At 44.8% G+C, this 9643-nt stretch overlaps 1 protein-coding gene across 1 annotated transcript in view; it reads right to left on the bottom strand.

The window, feature by feature from the left end:
• Positions 1-9643, bottom strand: part of PLOD3 (procollagen-lysine,2-oxoglutarate 5-dioxygenase 3) — a 179230-nt gene that overhangs the window by 106776 nt on the left and 62811 nt on the right. The gene's annotated exons all lie outside the window — the stretch shown is intronic.

The following is a 9643-nucleotide window of genomic DNA, read 5'->3' as shown; positions in this document are numbered from 1 at the left end:
GATTTGAACTGCTGATCTTACAGATCTACAGTCAGCTTCAGTGGCCTGCAATACAGCACTCTACCTGCTGCGCCACCCCGGCTCTTTATATGTCTAAATGCTATTGCTTGTTCAATGAAAAAGAGCACACCAGTCCAGAATGAACTGGAAAGTTTGACATAAATGACCCAGTGTCCGCTAGGAACTTCACAGAGTGTCCCCTATGACTACCTGGGGAAATCCTAGAAGTAACAGGTCCAAATCATACTGGGTATTGTTAACAGATGGTAGAAAATGGTGGCGCTACATTGATAATTTTTGCAGTCACCACATGATAAAGGCTGACTGCCAACAAGGCTCTAATGATGATTTCCCTACAGCTAACGCTGATCTGAGGGAGCCAATGCACTTATCTGAAGAGCCAGAGTCACCACCCTTCAACAACTTTGACTCAGTTCCAATCAAGCCATTGACCTGGCCCAAGCCATTCCAGGAGGTTCCATAGTTGGAGCCAGAGAGAGAAAACCCATCCTCTCCGCCCAAAGTCAACACCTAAACTGAGCTGTGTAGGTCAACTAGGGTTCCACAACATCCTGTGTGTGTGTGTATGTATGTATATATATAAACGTGTTGGACTAAACCCAATGGAGAGGGGTGTTAATACATAACAAGGTATTTGAATTTAAGCAAGCTATTTCCATCAAGGTCCGCTTTGCAGAGCGTGGGAATAAAAAGTGCTAATTGGTTCATCCAGCCGGCAACCCTCTATTTAAAGAGAGCTTGCCGGGCTGGACTTTTGCTGGATTCGCTTTACTTCTAATAAAGAGCTGTTAGTCATAAGTCTGCCTCATGCCTCTTCACTACGATAACACATAATGTTTCTCACATTATAATGAGACATGGTGAGTTTGTTAGTTTCTAAAGTACAGTCTTTTGTCTGGTTTGAACCAGTCTTATCAGAATCAGAATTCCACACGGGAAATATTTTGGGTTCCTTCAAAGAACTAGAAATCTAGTTAATCAAAGAGGTTTCCTGGTTACTCATAGAGTAAAGTGACCAGATTTTCACATTGGTAAAGAGGGACACCATTGATGGGGGTGGGGTGGGTGGGTGAGTTCTTGATTTAAAATTTGGTCTACATGGAGCAAAAAAAAAATTCTTCCTCTTTCTATCTCTCTTCCTCCCTCCCTTTCTCTCTATTTTTCTCTCTCTCCCTCTTTCTCTCCCTCCCTTCCTCTCTCTCTCCCCCTCTTTCTCCCTTCCTTCCTCTCTCTTTTTCTCTCTCTCTTCCTTCCTCCCTTTCTCTCTATTTCTCTCTTTCAAAAGGAGACTGGACTGTCATATGTCAAAAATGGTGTAGGGTCTCCTGCTTGGGCAGGGAGTTGGACTAGATGACCTACAAGGTCCCTTCTAATTCTGTTAACCTGCATAAAAAGGTCTCTCACAATATGGCTGCCTTGATAAATGTTGACCTTCACAAAAGGTCTCTTGATCAGAAGACAATGTTTTTTCTTAAATTCTTCCCTGCTGTGCCTTTTCATCATCCCATATTGTTTTTTCTTAAGTAGATCAGTACTTCCAAACAAAAGTTTAGACTATCCACTATTTTTTACTTTTCGAAAAAGTTTCTCCGATCTCTATGGGCAAAGAGGCGCCCTGGGAAATCAAGATCATGCTAAATTACACTTTTCTTTTCTCAACGAACTAATTTTACCTTTGCTAGCTTTCTTTGGGGTCCTGTTAGCTAATTGGTATTATCAAGCCAATTATGGAACTCACACTGATATTTCGGGGGCTGGCTGGAGCACAGAAGTTAAATCTCAAGTTGGCAAAGTTACTTTTGAGTTACAACAGCACCCTAGTGTATTTGCTTTGGGGGCTTTATGATGCATGCTCGGTTAATAATATGCTTCTGTAAAGAAACAGATTGTAGCAAATTCTCCAGGGTGTTACTATCAAAAGTTCATGCAACTTAGAGCAGAAAGAAACTAAAGTATTTTACACTAACTTTTATAGAGAGAGAGGCCTGGTTTTGATATTGATATTGAAAAGATATTGTTCTCCAGGCCAAACCAGGTTAATACCTGCTTCAAATCCATGATTGTCACATTTCTTATCTTGGCTCATTGCAATCCAAAGTCAATGAACTCTGGAGGGTGGGTGGGGACTTAAATTTTCTAATGGCATTTAAATCTTGAGAATCATTTGAGGGGTTCCACAACTGAGACCCTGTGGGGTAAAAACATTGAGTAGAAGTTTAAGAGCCCCCAAAAGGCTTGTAGTTCAGGCTTTGACTTTGGAGCAGGGGCGTTTACAATGGCTTGAGTCTTCGAGGGGGTTGGATGGATTCCCCTGGCATCATTTAGGAAACCCAAGAATTCAACACTGGGGGCAGCAAAAGTGATAGGTCGGGAGAAAGTAGGCAACACTGTTTCGCTCGATTCGTTTTATTGGGAATCAGCAACTTGCAACAATGTCATGATTTCACTCCGCAACTGGCTCATGCGGCTCGGGTCCCTCTTTTTAAAAAGGCTAGGGGGCCATAGGTGCGGCTTTGACAGCCATTTGTATTTTCCTGCCCAAAGCTCTGCCAATCGCTGCCATTCTATGCAAATGTACAACTTCAAATAATGATTGACATAACCTTACATTGGTACAGAACAAAAAGTGCACTTTTCAGCCTTGACCCACAACCCCACATCTCTACACATCACTGCAGTACCTCAACTAACAAAAGCCCAGCCGAATTACTAATGGGCAGGAAACTTAGATCAAGCCTGGATCGCATTATTATTATTATTATTATTATTATTATTATTATTATTATTATTATTATTATTATTTGGATTTGTATGCCGCCCCTCTCCGCAGACTTGGGGCGGCATAACCCAGCATATTCCCCCCCCCCGGAGAAAATTACAAGTGTACCAGAAAGATCCTTTAACATTGGGGATATGGTGTATGTGAGGAACTTTGATGGGGGCCTGAACTGGGAACCGGAAACTATTACCGATAAAACAGGCACAAAGTCTTACACAAAAAAGTTAAGCGATGGATGAGAGTGGAGGAGACATATTGATCACCTCCGGCAAAGACAAGAAAGAAATAACCACCCACTAACAGAGAATAAAGACATTAACTCTTTGCTTCCCGCAGGAAGCAGTGACACCCAGTGACCGTCGCACCAAGACTATATAGATGCCCTACCTTTATCCCCTCGGAACTCCAGCAGAGGGAGCTGCGAGCCCCAGGAGGTCGGTGTTGGTATTGCCCACTCGACACGGGACTCCATGGCGCAGGCCAGCCCAGCTAGGCCTGCTGAGAGCCGTGGAGTGGGGAGCGGGCAGCGAGCTGACCTCTCCTTCAGCAGTCGAACCAGCAACTGAACTGGCAGGTCGGGCCAGCAGCGTCAGCACCCAACCCGATTGGAGGACTATGTCATCTGGTTGAATGACTGATGGGTTGCATGGACCTATGAGGAGAGGGTTGTTCTGTACCATGTCCAGTTCCATCTTACATGGGTGGCCATTAAGTTCAAGCAAGACTGAGATTTTACTCGTAGTATTTGGCCCAGTGTAATTTGCCGTGGGGCACTGATTACCTTGGTCTGTGTCCTGTGCAGTTCCGTCTGATCTGCGGGGGAAATGTTTTGGGACATTTGGTGTTGGTTGGCTTGGTCTGTAGCTGCTGGAAAAGGATGGACGTTGACCTCTGATCTGTGGGGTGAAGTTGTCCTGCAGTGTGGCTCAAGCTATGACGATGTGGCCTTGTCTGTTCCAGCGCCGGGAGATGGTGTCTGTGAACAGGCACTTTGCTCTTGGGTGGGGCCCGCTGCAAGATTGGCACAGGATGGCGGTTCTGGTGTCCTGGTTGTTGAAGGACGAAATCTGCAGGCAGGCAGGGTCGGTCTGGTCCGGATCTGGTACTTCTGGGTTGGTTGGTGCTGGTGCGTCCGTTGCCTCAATTTTAAGGAGGTTTGCTGAGGTAGAGGTTTTCTTGAGCTCACTTGCCGCTTGTCTAGACACTTCTATGGCTTGAGCTTGCTTGACGACGTCCTGTAGAGAGACATCCTCGTCGGTGATGAGCTTGTGTCAGAGGGGCTCATTTCTCATGCCCAAGATTAATCTGTCCACTAATCTGTCTTCTGGGTGTTTATACTTGCAATTCGTGAGGAGCGTTCTCAGAGGAGTAGCAAATTGATTTATTGATTCACCTTCAGCCTGCTTCGAACACTCAAACATGTGGCGGTATTCTCTCGGTGGCTTCGTGGGTTTGAAGTGGGCTGCACACTACACCGGTATAGGATCTATGAGCATCTTCGTTAGCTCGTACATGAGCTTGCCGCAGCAATTGAGGAAGATCGTTCGCTTAACTTTGTCACTAGCATCTTTGTGGCTGGATACTTCCAAGAAATTCTCTAATTTCTCCATAAGTGTCCCAGGTTTCTTGTTCTGGTCGAAGAAATCCGGCGCTTGAGCGACTGTTGATGCTTCCATGACTTCCGTCTGTTAGGGTTCTTTCTTTCCTCATCACCACTGTTAGGTCGGGAGAAAGTACACGGCAGCTTCACTCGATTCGTTTTATTGGGAATCAGCAACTTGCAACAATGTAACGATTTGGCTTCATAACTGGCTCACATGGCTCTGGTCCCTCTTTTTAAAAAGGCTTGGTGGCCATAGTCGCGGATTTGACAGCCATTTGTATTTTCCCGCCCGCAGCTCTGCCAATCGCTGCCATTCTATGCAAATGTACAACTTCCAATAATGATTGACATAACTTATTTACATTGGTATGGAACAAAAAGTGCACTTTTCAGCCTTGACCCACAACCCCACATCTCAAAACTTGGTTAATACCGCCTGTACCCTGTCCAAGAGTTCAGCTGGAGATGAAGCTGATATAATTACGTCATCAAAATATAGTAGGGTACCTTGAATTCCATATAACAAATGCTCTATCAGCCCTGGGAAAATTCCCAGGGCGGAGCTGATTCCAAATGGTAAGCGAGTGCAACGAAACACTCCCCTATGTGTAATGATGGTCTGCACATCCGCCGTTTCAGCATTCACTGGGAGCTGCTGATAGGCATGAGAGAGGTCAATCATTGCAAACACTTTTCCCCCTCCCAAGGAATATAACATGTGCTACCATTGGTACTGGGTAGGAATTATAAGCAAGAGCCCAGTGGACCGTGTACTTATAATCTCTGCACAAATGCACGTTGCTGTCCAGCTTGATTGCTGTCACCAAGGGGAGGTCTCCCAACAGGCCTGATCGACAGGGTCTAAAATACCCAATTGTATCAGTCTATCCAGCTCTGCATCCACTCCTGGCCTTATAGCTAGAGAAACACAACATGGTTTGAGGTGGACTGGAGGTACCGAAGGATCTAATGCAAGGGATACTGGGGAAACTGAATATTTGCCTAAGGCCCCATCAAACACAGAGGGAAATTCCTTATTTAACTGGGTGGACATAGCTACATCTTGTACAACATTGACACCAGCGATGGAAAAACCCAACACCAAGAACCAGTTGAGGCCCAACAAGCTAGTAAACAGGCCTTCAATAATTACAAACGGCAACTGACCCCTAAATTGCTTATATTGAACCTGGAACAACCCCCTCCCCACAGTTGTATCAGCTGTCCCTGATTTAAGAGTGACCGGTATGGCTCCAAGCAACATTTGGACAGTCAAGGAAACAGGTGCTTTATCATGCTCCAGGAGACCAAGGAGGAGCCTGTGTCAATCTCCATTGGGCAGAGGGCGGTTCCAAGGCGAACAGTGATGGTAATCTTCGATTCTGTAGACAATGACGTTTGGTGGATAATGTTTGGCGGGGCCAGGGGGATTGGTAGATTTCATTGCAAAAGTCTCTGGGCCTATTGTTCGCATTGCCATCCTCTTTGTTGTGGGGCAGACTACTCCCAAAGCAAAGTTTGAGGAAAATTGGGGGGCAGTTCCTACGAGCTCAACAATCGCGGGTCATATGGCCTTGCTTCCCACTGCAACGTCAGAATACATCTTTAAAGGCGCACAAACAGAGTGGGCAACACCCCCCCTCCACAAAAGGCGAGGTTCGGACTAAAACATTGGAGGCTTAGGCCAAGCAGGATTAGCCAGGCGATTAATTTCCTCCTCCTCCCGTCTCAGGCTATTTTCGATGTCGGTTGGTAGAAAAACCATGGCTGCAGTGTTATTAGTGGAGGAAGCAGTCAAGGGAATGTCCAACTCAGCTAACGATTGAGCAGACATTTCGACAGCTCTTGCTTCCTCTAATGCCCCAGTGAAAGTAAGATCCTTCATAATCAATACATGCTGACGAAGGCAGGTATCTCTAACCCCATAGACAAGTCTATCAAGCAGATAGTCGTCGAGATTTTGGAATTCGCATGACTTAGGGGCACGCCTCACGGCTGCTACATATTGATTAATGGTTTCACTTTCTGCTTGATTCTGATGGTAAAAAGAATATCTGCGGGCGCAGCGGGAAGGTGGTGAGGAATAGTGATTTCGTAAAGTTGTCATGAATTTATCCCACAGTATATCATGGATTGAAGTGGGGGCAAAAAGGGACATTGCAGTTTCTAAGATTTCCGGGCCACAGAAACCTAAAAAGTAGGCACCTTTACGGTTGCCAGGGGGCTCTTTGTACTCATTAGAGATCAAAAAGCACTCAAAACATGCGACATAGGCTTCCCAAGATTCTCCATGCGGGTCAAACGGAGCCATATTTTATTACCGATTGATGTCTTGCAGGGCAGTTCTGATGCGTGAGCTTTGGTTCCAGACCTCGTCGCCATTGAAGTAAACGAGACGGAGGCAGGTGACTCGTGGAACACAACTTTTAATCAGGAACGGTAGCAACTCAACTCGGGCTAACTTTGACAGGACCTATATACTAAGTGCATAACCAATCACATGCAAGAACTTTTCCCACCAATATGCGCCTCTTAGGTGAGTGCACAGACATTACACCAACATATTTTCATGTTTATTGCTTAGATGTGTCTTCAGCTCTTGCGGAAGTTGAGGAGGGTGGGGGCAGTATGAATCTATGGGGGCAGCTGATTATAGAGGGCTGGGACCATCACAGAGAAGACTCTTCCCCTATGTCCCGCCAAGCGACATTGTCTAGTTGATGGGCCAACACGGGGTGGGTTTTATTTATCTTCCCTACCAGTTTGATTCATGAAAGAAGGGCATGTCTTGTGCATGCGATGTCTTCTCTCAAGCGTGTACATCACTTCCCATAAATGGCGTAATATTTTTTCCAATCCATGGCGATCGGAGGATCAGTTCCGGAGCATAGATTGCCAGTCATCACTGCCGGTTTGGTGAGCACTGCCAAATTTCCACTACTGGTTCTAAAGAACCAGTTCAAACCAACAGCAACCAATTCTGGGCCAAGACATTACTATGGTACATAAAATTAGAGTAAGCCCACTAGAGACTAACACTGAAGATATTGCCATTTATTTAGTGATTGCTAGAAGTTACAATGCCACTAAAAAAAAAAGGAATTTTGACTATTTTTCACATGAACGATTGTTGCAGCATCCCCATGATCATATGATCAAACATGTATTTATGATGGTTGTGATATACCAGGATTATATGATCACAATTTGCAACCTGCCCAGCCAGCTTCTGACAGGTTTTGTCCCATTTATGATCTTTCTTGCTATAGTTGTTAAGTGAACAACTTGTCAGAAAGTCGCAAAAAATGATCACATGACCCCAGGACGCTGCAACTGTCATAAATATGAGTCGGTTGCCAAGCATCTGAATTTTGATCAAATGACCACGGAGATGCTGCAATGAAACTGTTCTAAGAAAAATAATCAGATATCACTTTTTTTAGTACCGTTGTAAGTTTGAACAGTCATTAAACAAACTGTTGTAACTCAAGACTATCTGTATTCTCTATTGCTATGTTTGTTTGTTTGTTTATTCATTCATTCATTCATTCATTCATTCATTCATTCATTCATTCATTTATTTTTGTATGCCGCCCCTCTCTGTAGACTCGGGGCGGCTCACAGCAATAGTAGAACACAATGTAAAATACAAATCTAATATTTAAAAACTAAAAAACCGATAATTAAAAAACATACACACAACATACCATACACAAATTATATAGGCCTGGGGAAGATGTCTCAATTCCCCTATGCCTGACGGCAGAGGTGGGTCTTAAGAAGTTTACGAAAGGCAAGGAGGGTGGGGGAAATCCTAATCTCTGGGGGGGGATGGTTCCAGAGGGTCGGGGCCGCCACAGAGAAGGCTCTTCCCCTGGGTCCCGCCAGTCGACATTGTTTAGTCAACAGGACCCAGAGAAGGCCAACTCTGTGGGACCTAACTGGTCGCTGGGATTTGTGCGGCAGAAGGCGGTCCCGGAGATATTCTGGTCTGGTGCCATGAAGGGCTTTATAGATCATAACCAACACTTTGAATTTTGACCAGAAACTGATCGGCAACCAATGCAGACTGTGGAGAGTTGATGAAACATGGGCATACCTAGGGAAGACCATGACTGCTCTCGCAGCTGCATTCTGCACAATCTGAAGTTTCTGAACATTTTTCAAAGGTAGCCCCATGTAGAGAGCATTACAGTAGTCGAGCCTCAAGGTGATGAGGGCATGAGTGACTGCGAGAAGTGACTCCTGGTCCAGATAGGGCCGGGATATATGCTATTAAACTAAACTGAGGATTATTTCTCAACTCCACAAATAAATATCTTATTACACTAGGATAGTCTTTCTCAACCTCAGCATCTTTTAAAAGATATGGACTTCAACTCCCAGAATTCCACAGCAGGCATGCTTTGTAAACCATGGTTCATGGCTTAATTTACGTGTTTCTCAATCTTGGCCCCTTGAAGAAGCATGAACTTCAAATCCCAGAATTCCACAGCCAACATGCTTTATAAACCATGTTTTATGGCTTAGTACGGTGTTTATCAAATTTGGCCGCTTGAAGAAGCCTGGACTTCAACTCCCAGAATTCCACAGCTGATATGCTTTGTAAACCATGATTTATGGCTTAGCACAGTGCTTATCAATCTTAGCCACTTGAAGAAGTTTGGATTTCAACTCCCTGAATTGTACAGCCAACATGCTTTGTAAACCATACTTCATGGCTTAGTACAGTGTTTCTTAACCTTTGTCACTTGAAGAAGTGTGGACTTCAACTCCCAGAATTCCCCCACCAGCATGGCTGACTGGGGAATTCTGGGAATTGAAGTCCACACTTCTTCAAGTGGCCAAAACTGAAAACCATTAGTTTAGTTACATAATCTCAACCTATGATTGTTTATTCTCTAATTTGTGGCTTAAACCTTTGGGTGAAATCCAGCCTCTACCCGTTCCATCCCACAATACATCCCTCCACCTAGCCAGGCTGCCTTTGTCACACTCCCCAAACAGCGAGATGACACCACTTTATTTCTCTCCTGAAGTTTACAATAGAAGCTATCCAAGCCGCGGAGGCTGATGGGAGCTGAAGTCCTAGCGCAGTAGTAGGCAAAGTGATTTGTGGACTTCAACTCCCAGAATTCCTGAACCAATCATGCCAGCTCAGGAATTCTGGGAGTTGAAGTCTATATGTCATAGGGGAGCCAACTTTGCCTACCCTGTCTAGCGTAAGGGAGCCTTATTAG

This window comes from Erythrolamprus reginae, chromosome Z (assembly GCF_031021105.1).
Source record: "Erythrolamprus reginae isolate rEryReg1 chromosome Z, rEryReg1.hap1, whole genome shotgun sequence".
NCBI classification, from domain to species: domain Eukaryota; kingdom Metazoa; phylum Chordata; class Lepidosauria; order Squamata; family Dipsadidae; genus Erythrolamprus; species Erythrolamprus reginae.
The sequence above is the reverse complement of the archived record's forward strand: the minus strand, read 5'-3'. Positions and strand labels throughout refer to the sequence as shown.